Below are 17,251 nucleotides of genomic sequence, written 5' to 3'. Positions count from 1 at the left end.
TGATTTAATTCCTATGAGTAATATTTCATTGTATTTGTGTCATTTCATGCTATAATATAAACAGCTTTATCTATTTCATAAATGATGTTCCTTTTTGTCTGGCAAAAAGTATATCATATTTGGCTGATTGGTACAAGACTGATCACTGACTTTCCTAATATAATGTGGTAGACATATTCATTCTGTACACTGGATAAGATAAATATGTACATACAATATTTTGACAAAAATATGTAAAGTTCAAAGAATATAAAAATATTTTGTCCAAAAACATAGTGTTATCATAGGTATATTAACTTCTAAAATTTATATCCATAACTCTTTCTAACTAAATTGGGCAATGAAGTTGCCATGGGTTGAAACAAAAATCATTACAGAAATTTTTATTACTCTTGTTAGAACCTTTTAAGACATGAGATTAACAAAGTTCATAGTTCTACTGAGTGGGTACAAATGCTTTATAGACACAATAAGTTTTAATTTTTATCTTTAACGAAGAATGAGGAAAAACTAAAAACCAAGAGATTTCAGTTTTTATATCATTGCGATATGTCACTATTTTATGTCTCAATCATAATCTGGGATAAGTTTAAAGAATTCAGAGGCTTTTCTTTAACAACCCGCCTCTTTATAAAAGTGAAAATCAGTAACAAAATTGATTACAAACTCAATCTAATTTTTAAAAATTTTAGGGGCGCCTGGGTGGCGCAGTCGGTTAAGCGTCCAACTTCAGCCAGGTCACGATCTCGCGGTCAGTGAGTTCGAGCCCCGCGTCGGGCTCTGGGCTGATGGCTCAGAGCCTAGAGCCTGGAGCCTGTTTCCGATTCTGTGTCTCCCTCTCTCTCTGCCCCTCCCCTGTTCATGCTCTGTCTCTCTCTGTCCCAAAAAATAAATAAATGTTGAAAAAAAAAATTTTTTTTTTAAATAAAAAAAAAAAATTTTAGTGTCATTAGCATACACTATGTTAATTTCAGGTGTAAAATATAATGATTCAATAATGCTATATGTTACTCAGTACTCATCATGATAAGGATACTCAATCCCCTTCACCTTTCACTCATCCCCCACACACACCGCTCCTCTCCTAGCCATCATTTGTTCCCTATACTTAAGAGTATGGTTTTTTGTTTGTCTCTTTTTTTGGGGGGGTGGGGGGTTGCTGTTCATTTTATTCTTTATTAAGATTCTTTTTTTTTTTAATTCCAATATTAACATACAGTGCTATATTAGTTCAGGTATACAATATAGTGATTCAACAATTCTATAGATTACACAGTGCTCATCATGGTAAGTGTACTCTTTAATCCCTATCCCCCCGCCCTCCTTGCCTCAGGTAACCGTTTGTTCTCTATAGTTGAGTCTGTTTTTTGGTCTGCTCTATTTCTGCTTTGTTCATTTTTTTGTTTCTCAAATTCCACATATGAGTGAAATCATATGATATTTGTCTTTCTCTAATTGACTTATTTCATTTAGCATTATACTCTGTAGATCCATTCATGCGCAAATGTCAGGATTTCATTCTTTATGGCTAAGTAATATTCTGTTATATATATATATATATATATATATATATATATATATATGCAGAGTCCAAATGTGGGGCTATAATTCACAAACTGAGAGATCTTGACCTTAGCTAACATCCAGAGTCAGAAGCTTAAATGACTGAGTCATCCAGGCACCCTGAATGCATGGATTTTTAAAAATTATCTCACTGATCTCATTAAGAGATTGAGTTACAATAAATTCTTAGTTACACTAATAATTGTTAGTATTTAACACTTATCATTTTATTAAATTATTTGTAAATATTAATAATCCAATACAACTGATTTGTTCCTATTTATATATAACTTTAAAGTCACAAGATTGTTGAAAATACCAAAATATTCATTTGCCTATTTCCATTGCCAAACTTTGGTCACCATGAATAAGTCTTCTTACACTAAGATATATGAAACTAGAAAAAAATTCTGAGGCATAAGTGAAATGGAAATATATACTCAAAAAGAATAACATAAAATTGTCTACTGTTAAAAAATCTGTTTGCATATATTTTAAATGGATAATGTTGTATGTCACATCACTTTGGTGAAAGAATGATTTAACATTTTTACTTTAAAATGTAGATATTGACAACATTCTGAAAAGTATGCCATTTGAAACAAATATTGAGAATCTGCCCTATGACAACCACTAGACTGTGAAAAAGTCATAACAACACTGAAAACAAAATTCTTACCCTGAAAACTTACATTACATTCTAGCTGGAGAGAGGGTAAACATTTATGACTGTGGATTAAGTATATTAATAAATTATTTAAAGGTGTTATGACAAACAAGACAAGAGAAGGAATAGTAATGCCACAATGATTATAGCAATATTACTGCTATAGTGAATTAATTATATTCATACATGATATTTTATTTTTTACAGTATGTTATGTAATTTATGAATATGATGAGGTGGCTTTGAACAACTTTATTTTTTTTATTTTTTTTATTTATATATGAAATTTATTGTCAAATTGGTTTCCATACAACACCCAGTGCTCATCCCAAAAGGTGCCCTCCTCAATACCCATCACCCACCCTCTCCTCCCTCCCACCCCCCATCAACCCTCAGTTTGCTCTCAGTTCTCAGCAGTCTCTTATGCTTTGGCTCTCTCCCACTCTAACCTCTTTTTGTTTTTTTTCCTTCCCCTCCCCCATGGGTTCCTGTTAAATTTCTCAGGATCCACATAAGAGTGAAACCATATGGTATCTGTCTTTCTCTGTATGGCTTATTTCACTTAGCATCACACTCTCCAGTTCCATCCACGTTGCTACAAAAGGCCATATTTCATTTTTTCTCATTGCCACGTAGTATTCCATAGTGTATATAAACCACAATTTCTTTATCCATTCATCAGTTGATGGACATTTAGGCTCTTTCCATAATTTGGCTATTGTTGAGAGTGCTGCTATGAACATTGGGGTACAAGTGCCCCTATGCATCAGTACTCCTGTGTCCCTTGGATAAATTCCTAGCAGTGCTATTGAACAACTTTAAAATTAACATGATATTTGCTAACTTGGTAACAAATGCACATCCTAAAGTCTATTGATACTTTTATATATTATTCTAGGTGTAGTTGATAGTTTTACTTAATTGATGTTTATCTAAGGTATATTATACATAAATTACTTAATATAGGTAATATAAATTTATAAAATTTCAAGAAATTATTATGCCCCATACATTTATATTTCTTCATGTAGGCTATTCTTCAGTGATGTGAAATTCTGCATCGCTTTTTCAAGGAAAGTACCTTGCCCTCCATTCTGTCTTTTCTCCTTCCCTTGGGCTGCGGAGTGTACATGTAGGTGGTAAGACAGTTTTAATCATGTAAATAAAGAATATGCCCTAGAGGATAACAGGGCAAGTCAGAAGTAATCTGGATGCAAAATTACATTATATAGTAGAACACACATATCTATCCTAGAATATTCAGGTATCTTACACCGTACACAGAAGAAATACATTTGTATATTTTTTGAACCACTGCATTTCCTCTTTACAGTAACATAACCTGTGACAGATTCCTTTCAATTTATTGATATAAGGAGACAAGTAAGCCTGTTGATGGGCGAAAATATCATAAAACTATGTGAATTTAGAATGAATGAAAAAAGTTCAGATTAGTCAATGTGGGAGAACGTAATAATAAGAAAACCCCATGCATGTTTCATTGCAAAATTCAGCTTTGTTCCTCAAAAAAAAAAAAAAAATTACATACGGTTTCTATTTTTGAAAGCATATTACTGAGACAGGGTAGGAAAGGTAGATGGCATATTTATAAACTTTTCAGGAATGAAGTTACAGAGCATTTCTCCAGGAGAGATTACTTTTGTCATCAGTATTTGACTGAGAAATTCTACATCATCAATGCCCCATCATTTTGGTGATATATGATACTAATAAAGCATCTTGATGACCATGATGATGTATATGTGAGTCAAAATATATCATCACAATGGTATCTCTGAAATGATTTACCAGAATACTATATCACTATGGTGGATGTTGGATTGATGTTGAAGTACCAGCAGGAAAACACCCCTTAGACTTAAAATTTTATTTTCATAATAAATATTTTCTTTTTATGAATTCATTTTTTATGAGAAATGAACTGTTACAGTGTGTCAAGTTGGTGAAAAAACATAAGAAATTCAATATATTAAATCTGTATAATTTACTACCATGAAAAAGATATTATTATATAAAGAAATATTTCAGTACAGCAATCACATGAACAATTCAATTGTTTCTGGAAATGTTTTACTTCCATAATCCAATTAAATATAGCTAAAATTTTGTCCCAGAATTCCAATTTCCTTTTTTTTTTTTTTGACACATGTTGTAGATTAAACTCATATTAGTTCACAATGATGTTGTGAAGGGGTTTTATGTTCAAATTTATTCCTGAGAACCATTGAAATAGTTATATCTGAACATCAAAACCCAGATGTCCTTCTGAAATTATCAGCCCTTGGTGATAGGTGAATGTGTGTGTTCTTCTGATTCTCTGACGACTTGAAAAACAAACAAAAAGCAGATATCCATGGTCTTATTAATTTAGGGCAGAGACCTAACTGGTTTGGAAAAGTATGCTGGTGCAAGCTGAAAATTTACTGTACACACTGCAGCCCCAGCTATGGGGGATCCTGAATGAGGGTAGTACAGGGAAATCTTCCATTTGGGCACACCTTTGGGTATAGCTGCAGATTATCTACTCTGTTTGGAAAGAGAAATCACTCAAGCTATGGATAAACTTGGCCTTACAGGCAGGGGGAAATGTCTTGGCTTACTTTATAGCAGACTGAGAAAAGCAAACTTAAAACATAGAGAAGAGTATGTCAATGGACATACCAGGTGAGGAGCAAAGTACGAGAATCTTTTTTACTGCACAGTAGTATCCACCAGAGAGCAGTCACTAAACACAGTTATGGAAAAAAATGTATTTCTAAAAGTCTGTTGGATATTTCCAATTTGAAAACTTGAGGATATCTCAAGTTGTCCCCAAATGAATACATCGTGTTACTTCTTAAAGCTTGCTTCTGTTCTTTACTTTATTAATGTTAGTTAATTTGTAACACAATGTTCTAGATTTTGGAGAATTTTATCAGGATAAAGGTCAATCTCCTCATAAGGTTTCTGGAAATGTTGGCTTGAATGTTCCAGTTGTAAATTAAGAGAGAGTGGGCTTCCAGTTATGAAATGAATATAGTCAATGGTGTTGTAGTACTGTTACATGGTGAAAGACAGTATCTACACTGGTGGTAAGCATAGAATATTGTACACAGTAGTTGAATCATTATGTTGCACACTGAAGTTAATGTAACATCACCTATAACTATACTCAAAAAAAAAAAAAAGGAAGAGTGAGAAAGAGAGAGAGAGAATTTGGGGGAGAGTTTGAAGTAGCTCTGATACACTCAAAATTAATTTTGGTATACCTATTCTCTATTAGGAAGATAATCTTCTCTATGTAGAAAACACATACACGTAGATAATTGAGAATGGGAAACTTTTCCTGATAGCAAGGGTTGAAGTTACAGAATCAAAGAAAATACCTAGTTGAGAATTTTGTCTTCAAAATAGAATCTATGAGAACACAGGGATACTCTTGAACTTTATATGGTTTCTCGTGTACTCAAATAAATATTTGAAAAGCTTGCTTTTTAGTTAAGCCACTTTCACTAAAGTGGCTAAAAGCAGAGGAATTGAAAAGGAATATGTTTAAAAGTATTTTTTTGACAGTGTGCAATGTGTATCCAGGCAACCATTGGTCGATTAATGATCCCTCTCGATACCTACTCGTCAGAGAAGCCTGAGTGTAAAAGGCAAAGAACCTCAGCTTAAATATATTTTTTATGAGTCAGTCATAGTAAATAATTACATAATATTCATTCATTTCGCAAGTCAACCATTAAATATATAAATATCTAAGGACTGAGACTGGAATTTGGTCCTCAAGGAGATTTAAACTGTAATATTATGAAGGAAACAGATGGGAACTAAGAAGATAGTTCAGGAGGAGAATTTATTGGGATTGCTTCTGTTAAATTAAGATTATATTTAAAGGATTTAATAAAAATATATATACCAGTAAATTAAATAAATTGAAGTAAACAGAAAAAAAATGTGTGACCGCATTAGGAAATAAGGTATATTCATGGTGGAACTATTTTTTTTTATCTTTTTTCTAATGTTAAATGTCATAAAAACTTATTCAATTGATCTACAAAGAGCATAATTGACTTTTTTTCTTACATCACTACATGTTTTATTTTGCTTTTTATTTGGGGAGATTGGCCATTTTGGGAAGCAAATACCATCAAAACAAATGATTAAACCCTTAGGTACAGATGTTTTTGAAATTTACCAAATTTTAGGTGGGTCCCATCGTGTAATGGTTAGCCCTCTGGACTCTGAACTTTATCAAATAATTATTTTTTTTTATTTATAGAAATTCTTCTTTGAATCATCCTCATATAAATTTCTTAGATTACCTTAGAATAATTTAGAAACATATGACACTTCATTGCTAGGAATTCACTCAAAAACATAACTTGTTAAACCTATCATTTTAGTGGCTTCCATCATTTCATTGTTAGCAACCTTGGAAGCATGGAATTTAATTTTTAAAAGACTAATTTTCTGATATTTTTATTAGTATATTTCAAAGACAGTGTTATATTAGAAATATACTCTGGATGTGTGACAGAATTCATAGAAAGAGAAGAGAGGAGAACCTCAAGGTCAAAAATCAGGTGTTAATAAGAACAGAGTTTTTCAAAGCCTTCCTAGCACTTCAGTTGAATCCCCAGATGTTCCAAACTTGTAAAGGCAGGGAAAAGGGCAAAAAAGAGGTTATTGCTTTCAGGGTTTATATATTGAGGATCATTTTATTGTTGATGGTATTTTTAGATATTTTACATGTCAGAGATAATGGGTGACCTTTTTCACCTTTATTTTCATATTTTATAAATACATGTATAAACTACATAACATATTTATAACCACATATACATAGTTACATGCATACATGGTTATGCTTTTTGTGAGTAGAATTTTGAATTACATGAATTATTCATTTAAAACTAAATAATGGAGAATTAAATCTTATGTACAAGCATATGAAGTCACATCCAAAAATGGCTGATGGGAAAATATAAAAATAGTATTTCAAGCTGAGCATAGCATCGCATTTGAATATCAAACAAATAAATTGACACAGCTATACAAATTACAGCGAATCTAAATTGCTTTACCAAGTATAGATGACACTGTCACCTGGGGAACAAACTTGTAAGTTATACATAAGGAATGCACATTAGATTTTAGAGTCTTTTCTTTCTCTACATTCTCAGTTGCACACACACAAAATAATAATCAGCTGCATTATTTAAAAGAAACCATTGTGGCATATTGTGGACATGTGTGTCTGTGTGTTTCTGTGTGCATGTGTGGCCATTCCTGTGTTTCTGATCCAAGAAAAAAATCACAGCTATTTACAACTTGTTTAAAGAAATGCTCAGCATTGCAAGTTTCCTCCTTGGAAAAGACAATCCGTTATTATTTCTCCAGACACTAACTGAAACCTAGCAAACGGTGTTTTTGTGATTCAAGTCATATACTCCTGTGTCCGTTTATGAAGAAGAAAACATATGAAGTAGGGTAATGATTTACACTTTTCTTTTTTCAGAAACACCCTTTTCTATTGTGCTTACAACTTTTGTGATAATAACAAACATTACATTTTCACTTACAGAGACTATAATAGCAATAATGAAGTCCCTAAGCCAATATAACTAAAGCTTAAAGAGTTAAAGCTGTCATTTTAATTTGAGAATCAAGACCACAGAAGGAATACCAATCTCCTGGTAACAAAATGCAGTTGAGAGAGAATCAAAGAATGGAAAACACGGAAAAGGGAAGGGAATTAAACACTAAAATGAAATGAGGGTTAATGCAGTAGAAATGCACTGTACTTGAAATCAATTCTTAATTTTTCATTAAAGATTTTGGGGTTTGTTTTGTACTGAGGTAAAAAAAAATGATCAATATAATTTCTCTCATAGTTTTTAAATTTTTTAATATTTATTTATTTTTGGGGGGGAGAGAGAGAGGGGGAGAGAGGGAGAGAGAGAGAGAGAGAGAGAGAGAGAGAGAGAGAGAATGTGAGCCAGGAAGGGCCAGACAGAGGGAGTCACAGAATCCGAAGCAGGCTCCAGGCTCTGAGGTTTTAGCACAGAGCCAGATGCGGGGCTTGAACAGGCGAACCGTGAGATCATGACCTGAGCCCAGATGGGGGGCTTAACTGACTGAGCCACCCAGGTGCCCCTCATAGTTTTTACAGCAAGGGAAAGTAATACAAGAACTTCTGTGGAATATAGCATATGATAGAAAAACAAAACCACCATTATTTCAATATAAGACTGCACTAAGTAGTTAGCATTTATATTTTCTTTCATACCAAAATAAATCGTTATTTTAATACTTAAATATTTATTATCTGCACCTGAAATATACAATTGGAGCGAGTTTCCCCCATGGAGTAAAGGTGTGAGGTGTGTTTAGTATGGGATAGTTTTGTTTCTACATTCAGATGTACTAACTCTCAAATGTGTTCTCCTAGAAAAAATAATACTAGGGGCACCTGGTGGCTCAGTTGGTTGAGCATCTGACTTTGGCCCAGGTCATGATCTCATGGTTTGTGAGTTTGAGCCCCGCTTCAGCATCTGTGCTGACAGCTCAGAGCCTGGAGCCTGCTTCAGACTCTCTCTCTCTCTCTCTCTCTCTCTCTCTCTCTCTGCCCCTCCTCTGCTCACAGTCTGTCTCTATTCAAAAAATAAGTAAACATTAAAAAAGAAGAAAAAATGGGGCGCCTGGGTGGCGCAGTCGGTTAAGCGTCCGACTTCAGCCAGGTCACGATCTCGCGGTCCGTGAGTTCGAGCCCCGCGTCAAGCTCTGGGCTGATGGCTCAGAGCCTGGAGCCTGTTTCCGATTCTGTGTCTCCCTCTCTCTCTGCCCCTCCCCCGTTCATGCTCTGTCTCTCTCTGTCCCAAAAATAAAAAATAAACGTTGAAAAAAAAATTAAAAAAAAAAAATAAATAAAAAAGAAGAAAAAAGTAATAGCAATAGTTTGGGAAATAATATTTTGGAAGTTGTAAAAAGTTTATTTTCAAAATTTGCTCACATATTAACAATGAAAATTATTCTGTAATTTTTATTGCATTATAAGATAACAAACGTTAGTGATGTTTTGTGACTTATAAGTCACAAAATGAGCTTCCTATGCTGACTATAACCATGATGCTTCTTAACATTTTCCACTAAAAAATACTATGCAATAGCAACTATCCCATGCTTGTTATACTGTCAAAAACAAATGTAAATGAAAAATGCTATTTAACTTTATTGATTTTTTTCAGAAAATATACTGTTTTAGAAGAATGTTCTTGAAAAAAACATGCTAGTGTTGAAATTTAATTGCAAATAATGGCCATGTAGCCTTAAATTTCTCCCTAAACTAATTTCTTTTTAAGAGCTAAATACTCCATTGTTAAAACATGTTTAAATCGCAAATTGATTTCAAATGAGTTATGATCACAGTTTTCAGAAAATATATGTTGCCACTTTTGCAACAATGTTTCTGTTTTAATCCTCGGCCTTTTTGTCCTTGATTTCTGTGTCACAAAGTTGAGAGGATGTAGACAGTGATTAATATAATCTGGAATATAATTCCTCCTGGATAGTACTGCTTCTGTCTCATTGTATTAACTCTTCTCAGAAACATGCAGGTGATTATTTTCTTCCCCCCCCAAAAAAAAAAAATGAAGTCAAGGTCAGTGAAAGCCTGGTAAATTCATGGGTTTCATTTCTGAAAGAGTATACACTTTCACAGCTGAAGATTTACATTGTATATAGAATAAATACAATACAAATTATCCATAGCCAGTCATGGAATTTTATATAAAAAATAAATAGCCCCCTAATTGTTTCCTTTAGAAAAAATTATAGTAAATTATAGCATTAAGCAAACACAAAGATACCAGGTTTATTTTGTCACCTGCAATGCTTATTCTCTGATACCACATTTCAGAAGAGCTATGAATGTAGAATATATTACATTTATGATACAAGTGGGCAGCAAGTATATCTATGGTAAAGATTGCTGTTTTTATAATGTAACAGCTTAATTTAGCATGCATATCTTTAAAATCATTATGCAGGGGCGCCTGGGTGGCGCAGTCGGTTAAGCGTCCGACTTCAGCCAGGTCACGATCTCGCGGTCCGTGAGTTCGAGCCCCGCGTCAGGCTCTGGGCTGATGGCTTGGAGCCTGGAGCCTGTTTCCGATTCTGTGTCTCCCTCTCTCTCTGCCCCTCCCCCGCTCATGCTCTGTCTCTCTCTGTCCCAAAAATAAATAAATACGTTGAAAAAAAAATTTTTTAATAAAAAAAAATAAATAAAATCATTATGCAAAATAAATATAATATAGTTATATTTACAAAGTAAGTTTACTCTTAGCTATGTTCAAATCGAATCCAGGTTGCATAGTAAAAGGCTCATTAAGGAAAATACTTCATTTAAAAGTTGATTATTTTTCAATGCAAGGCCTATAATTAATGGAAAGTTATCAAACATAGTTCATAGAATTATGATTGCTTGTCACCAGAAATAATATGTAGCATGCATTATGTGTCAGGTATAGTTCAGAGTATTTTTTAGAATGTATTAATTAAGTCTTTCAAACAACTTCTTAGGTGAGAACTTATTTTCCCCAACTTGTATACGAGGAAGAAGAAAGGCTGAGTAACTTGTTCAAGTTCACTACTATGTGATAAGGCAGGCTTACGTATTGGAGTATTTGTACTTGACTACCTCTCTGCGTGGCCTGTGCTATAACTTTCCATTCTTTCTGCTCACCTAGTCAATTCTTGGCCAGCAATGGCCATGGTACATAAATAGAGAGTGAATTTTATTCTCTTAATTCAGCTTGAGACCTACTTAGCGTAGCCTCTCAATGTCATTTATTTCCATGGCAAAATAAGCGTTTTTTGCTATATGTCCAATGTTAGACAGAGTTCATATTAGTCTGTACCCAAAGGACAGTCCCACAATATTGTTACAGAAGCATCGCTGAATTTTCCAGTACGTAAAGTGCTGCTAGTTGACAAATATTTTTGAATAACTTTATCAGTGACTCCCATCAGATATAAAATCTCCTTCATCTTCCTCTCTGGAGTCAGTAAGTGAGAAAAATTATAAAAGAAAAATATGTCATCAAATGATAACCTAACATTTAATTGAGCATATCAATTTTACTGCTTTACAGAAAAGTTTTATTATTTACTATTAGTTATTATGAATATATCTGCTATATCAATATCAATGACACAAAATATCTTTAAGATATACAAACATTTATTTACTTAATATGGTTAACTTCCATAACAAAATTAACTACCCGTATGCGTACAGTATATATAAATGATGGCATAAAATTTGCCAATATACCTATACATAAGTTACTTGTAGTCTTTGTTAATGTGCCTGATTCAAATCTGATATTTAATAACTAGTGTTAGCATTTAAAATAACAACACTTTTCATACTGGAAGATTTAGAATATCATTCACTTATTTGATGTCATTTTTTGGCAGACATGCCTTCTTTTTCTCAGCTGTTTGCCTCTTGCATTTCTGTCTTCTGTCCACAACCCAGGGACTTCCTGAATTGTTTGAACCTGGGCACGGTTTCGCATTCAAGTTGAAACTTTTTTTTTAACTGTTGGGTTAAATGTTTCCTAAGGATTTAGAGAGATCATTTGCTATGTATTTGAATGAAGAGAAATTTAAAGTGTTTTGCTGGAATTTATGTGTTTTTTTTGTTTCTGTTTTTGTTTTTTTTTAATGATGCTGTGGTAAAAAATATTTGAAACATCCCACAGCAAGAACTACAACTGGCGCATGTTTGGAAATGTATTTTTTGAAATTGGGACTGGGTAGAAAATTCAAGATATGCAGTCAACAAACTAAGGATAATGGAGACACAAAAGTGAAACCAATATGAAGCAGAGATGCTCATAACACACGCACACAGTTTCTTGCATCCATTTGTCTCAGTGCTATGTCTTTCAACAGTTCTATTATAGTAATTTATTTCTTTTTTAATTTTTGAAATGTTCTTATTTATTTTTGAGACAGAGAGAGACAGAGCATGAGCAGGGGAGGGGCAGAGCGAGAGGGAGACACAGAATCCGAAGCAGGCTCCAGGCTCTGAGCTGTCAGCACAGAGCCTGCCACGGGGTTCGAACTCACAGACTGTGAAATCATGACCTGAGCTGAAGTCGCACGCCCAACCAACTGAGCCACCCAGGTGCCCCTATAATAATGTGTTTCATTCATCTTCCACTTTTGATTTTGGCTCAGGAAATGATCTCAAGGTCTCATGAGTTGGAGCCCTGCATCAGGCTCTGTGCTGACAGCATGGAGTCTGCTTGGGATTCTCTCTCTCTGACCCTCCCCACTCATGAACTCTCTGTCTCTCTCTCTGTCAAAATAAATAAACTTAAAAAAGGATTTTATTAATCAATATTCATTTTCTGACTTAGATATTTATATATCCTCTCAATTCAAACACCATGAGAAACACTTTTGTGAAATATACATTTAGAGTACATTTTATTTGGTCACCTATTCATTAAATATTCATGAAGTTCCAATACCTCTTTTTTGCCTTTCTTTAAGTATAAATAAACTCAATATTCACCATGGTTGACAAATATTAGAAGTAGCAAGATGTTGATATGCATGTTTCTCAAAGTTCATGGGTACCTGGAAGTCCACAGAAGTCGCCCTGAGTCTAGGAATTTTTGAATATTTATTTTTAAGTTTCTAAAATTTTAATGATAAGCATATGTGCTTCTTACACATATCTATCTCTATCTCTAATCTCTATCTCTATCTAGATATCTATATCTATGTCATCTATATCTATATCTATATCTGTATCTGTAACTATATCTAAACTTACCTATATATATCTGAATATCTGGCTGACTACCCTGAGTTTTTCCTTCCTTTGTGTGTCTCTGTGTGTATTCTGTTTGTTTTTAATAACCAAAGAGTAGCACTTAAATTATCATGAGATAATGTGAAAAAGTTATTAACTTTATACTGCACCAAGGGATTCCTGCTAGGTGAAGGCTGAATATTGTTTTGACACTTTGGAAACATTAAGGTTGTTTTTTTTTTTTTTTTTTCATAGTATAAATACAGAAAACTGAGCAATAATTGACCCAGCCCCTAACACACAGAAATGTGAGCGTGACCAGGTTACATGAACCTGTGCTACAGAGGTCACTACCATCCCTGTATTTTTAGTAGTGGCCCATTTCAGCAAAACAGCACATCAATAAAAATAGTTTATAAATTTATTGGTTTTGCAGTATTTCTCCCTTTTAATTTGAAAATTGGTTTTGTTGGTGCATAAATGGTATAAGCATTAAAAGTTTATCTCTAAATATGTATACATATTTAAATAGTATTACAATAAAGTCTTCCTACTTGATCATCCAGGAAATGCATTTTGCTTTATTTTTTTATTTATTTTTTTTTTAATTTTTTTTTCAACGTTTATTTATTTTTGGGACAGAGAGAGATAGAGCATGAATGGGGGAGGGGCAGAGAGAGGGAGACACAGAATCGGAAACAGGCTCCAGGCTCCGAGCCATCAGCCCAGAGCCTGACGCGGGGCTCGAACTCACGGACCGCGAGATCGTGACCTGGCTGAAGTCGGATGCTCAACCGACTGCGCCACCCAGGCGCCCCTGCATTTTGCTTTAAAAGTTAGCAAATAATAAGCGGATGTAGAAAAATATTTTACATATCAAAAAAGGGATGAATTATAATATTTAATGTAATATCAACATTTGCTATGATATGTACTTATATACTTAATGATAGGTAATATATGAGGTTTACATAAAACATAGAAATGACAATGTTTAAAAACGTATTGTAGGCTTAATTTTCTACCTATTAAAATATAAATTGTTCTGTAGCTACCTTTCTAAAAAAAATGTCAATTTAACTGTTTTGTTGTATCTGGCATTCCTCTAAAGTTATTGGGAAGTTTACAGAATATGACATGTAAAATGTATGGCTTAATATAAAAAAAATGGGAACATATTTGAAATAGTCACCTTTGATTTAACCGTATGTTAAATGCATCAAATATAGTGTTAAAATTGAAGTCCTTATAAATCCTGAATAACAGTGTTCATCTTGGAGTTTAATTTCTTTATATATTACATTTAATTTCAGTAGCCTATTAAAAACTCAGAGGTAGAAGAGATGAAAAAGTATTGAGACTCAACTAAAATTTTTCCTGACTTTAGGCAAGTAGAGTTTATTTTAATGAAATTAATTCAATGAAAATAGAGTAGATACTACTGTTTGACAGGAATAGTTACAGAATTAATATGGTTTCTCAAGCCTGCTAAATGACTTACGGATGGAATAGGCCACTAAAAAATCACACTGCTGCTCTGCTCAACATTACTGTAGAGTTAAAAGTGAAAGGAAGTCATACAGTTTAAATCAATGTACATATTCTTGTGCTTTTCTATATTTCAGAATAAGCGCTTTTAACCAAGCATATGGGAGAATTAAGAGTACAGACAATTGAAAACAAATCTAAGGAATTATAGAAAGTAATAAAGAGGTTGAAAAAATATGTCCAATGTAAGCAATTTTATTTATTTGTTTTTATATTTCAGATTTTTTTTTATTTCTTCATAGTTACTTACTAGGAGTGACTGAAATCAAAAAAATATAATTGAGTCCAATCATCATGGAAATGGCTTTAAGAGAAAACTGGCCATATGAATATTATTGCTTTCCATTTTCAACCAGTAAACAGTGGCCATTGATAAATGGACTGCCACCAGTATGCCAAGAATGCTCAAGAATGTTAGATAATTCAACATGCATGTTCACGAGGTAAAAAAAAAAAAAAACAAAAAAAAACAAAACAAAAAACTGGAAAGTATCTTAGGTGAATGTCATGATTTCATCATACAGGACAAGTACAAAACCACCACCCATTCCTCTGAAAGCACTGGACTGTGCACCCTTGGAAAAAGCTTTCACTCCTTCGTGATGAACAATCTTCTTCCAACAGTCAAGCATGCCTGTGTACATGATGCCAGTTCCTTTGTGCCCTGACTGCATCATCATGTGGCTGTGAACAGTGTCGAATGGATAGAAAGTCAACCCAGAAACCACTGTAACAGATTGTGCAATCATCCAGCTGATGAAGACACGAGTACTCTTGGGATCTGGAAGCAGTGTCATAGATACCAAAGTAGGCAGCTGAGTAGATGATAATACCCCTACACAAGCACATTAAAGCCTTGGTACATTCCCTCAATCTCATCAGATTTGTAGATCCTAACCAGGCAGTCATCAAGACCTCTGAATTCCCTTCCAGCTCCAAGTTTGCTCACATCGGGTATGGGCAAAATCAAGAGGGTACACAAAACACCAGGAAGCGGTCCCAGGGGCAGCACCTGATGCCAGATTCCCTGCAAAGTAGCACCAAAACTGGGTTTTCTTGTCCACACCACCCAGGAAGATCTGCTTATGTTTACCTTTGGGGGCAAAATTGAGAGGCTGGGTGGAGAAGTAGCTGATGACATTGGCCAGGTTACCAGGCCAGAAGGACACCATCTGCTCCCTGGGGATGTGAACCACACAGCCTACAATACACTTGTATTGCTTATCTGTGACGATTTGCTTGCTTGCATACTGCACCTGCAGCAGCAGCTTCACTCCCTCGGTGGGCACTACTGCAGCCCCTCTACCCACCAAGAGCTCTTTAGTGAAGGACAGAGTGCAGCGCCATCTGTCAGGTTGAAAGGAAAGAAGAGATGGGTGACAGCTGGGACTCCAGTAGCAACCTGCTGGGGCTCTGGGGCTCTGGGCTCCAATGTAAACAATTTTAACAGGTGTAAAGTTACATTGAGATTTTTTTTCCCTCAATATGTAAGAAAGCAAGAATAAGTTAAATCTTTCAATTCGAGGGAGAGCAAAGAACCTCAGATTTAGTTAACAATGGATATGTACCACCCATGGTCCATATATTAAAACAGTCAAATAGAGTTCCTGTTGGATTAAATGATCTCAAACACATAAAGCCCTGGAACACCCATGCACAGCACTTGGTTCTCAGTAAGTTTTAGTCCTTCTTCTTCCCTTTTTTTTCCTTCCAGCCTAATATTATGACCATTTGAAATAAAAGACTTTTTTTTTCCCATTGCATATGACAAATGATTTTGTTTAGTATCATCATAATAAAACAATATGGACACTTTATGCACAACTATATTTTCCACATGCATAGATTCTGAAACTTATGAACACTGGACTACCTGAAAGTCTGTACAAAAATATTAGGTAAGATGGGGAGAAGAAAATAGTATGTAGTGGTTTATCCTAAGAGAGAGAATAAAGTCATCATCATGAAGCTATTATATGGCCACATCTCCCCTGATCATGATTTTCAAAGAACTGGGAGTGGTTTATCAAAATTGAGAATTCCTGTGTGAATGCGAAGTTATACAGATCTGATGATACCCACGCAAATGGTGGAAAAGCAGTACAAATATTAATGGTTGTGAAAAAATAGGGTTTCAATAAAAGACATTTTAATATGAAAGTTTACAAACTTTAATATGAAAGTTTACTAACAAAGAAGTTAGTAAACTAGGAGACACTGGGAGTCTATGAAATAAGTCCCTGATTATATGTTAGTACTTTGTAGTGGACGATAAGGATGAAAATGTAAGTAATAGACTTTATATCAGAAATTGCGTCTTCATGATCTGACCTGGTTTCTTTACATTTTCTGACCTCCTTTCCTTACTCCAAAAGCATTCTCTGTCCTAACCTATTTAACTCATAAACCACCTATTATGTAAGTTTCAGATTTCATGGGAAGGACACTATATTTCAGAGTAGGACACATTTTACAGAGTAAACACATAGCAACGAAGACATATGATATTTAGATGTGAGAACAGAATGTCACCAGTGCTCAGGTTATGGAACTGGCTGGTTTGGAAGAAAAAACATTGTAACTAGTGCTAAGAAACATTTAAACAGTGAAAGTAGCACAAGAAGGTCGTAAAATGTGTC

General features: G+C 34.2%; 1 pseudogene; it reads right to left on the bottom strand.

Moving 5' to 3' along the window:
• Positions 1 to 15,106: 15,106 nt before the first annotated feature.
• LOC121041892 (ADP/ATP translocase 2-like) overlaps positions 15,107 to 17,251 on the bottom strand; it is a 42,599-nt pseudogene continuing 40,454 nt past the window's right edge.

This window comes from Herpailurus yagouaroundi, unplaced genomic scaffold (genome assembly GCF_014898765.1).
Source record: "Herpailurus yagouaroundi ecotype Mexico unplaced genomic scaffold, PumYag 28, whole genome shotgun sequence".
Lineage (NCBI taxonomy): Eukaryota > Metazoa > Chordata > Mammalia > Carnivora > Felidae > Herpailurus > Herpailurus yagouaroundi.
This window is presented reverse-complemented; position numbering and strand designations above follow the sequence as displayed.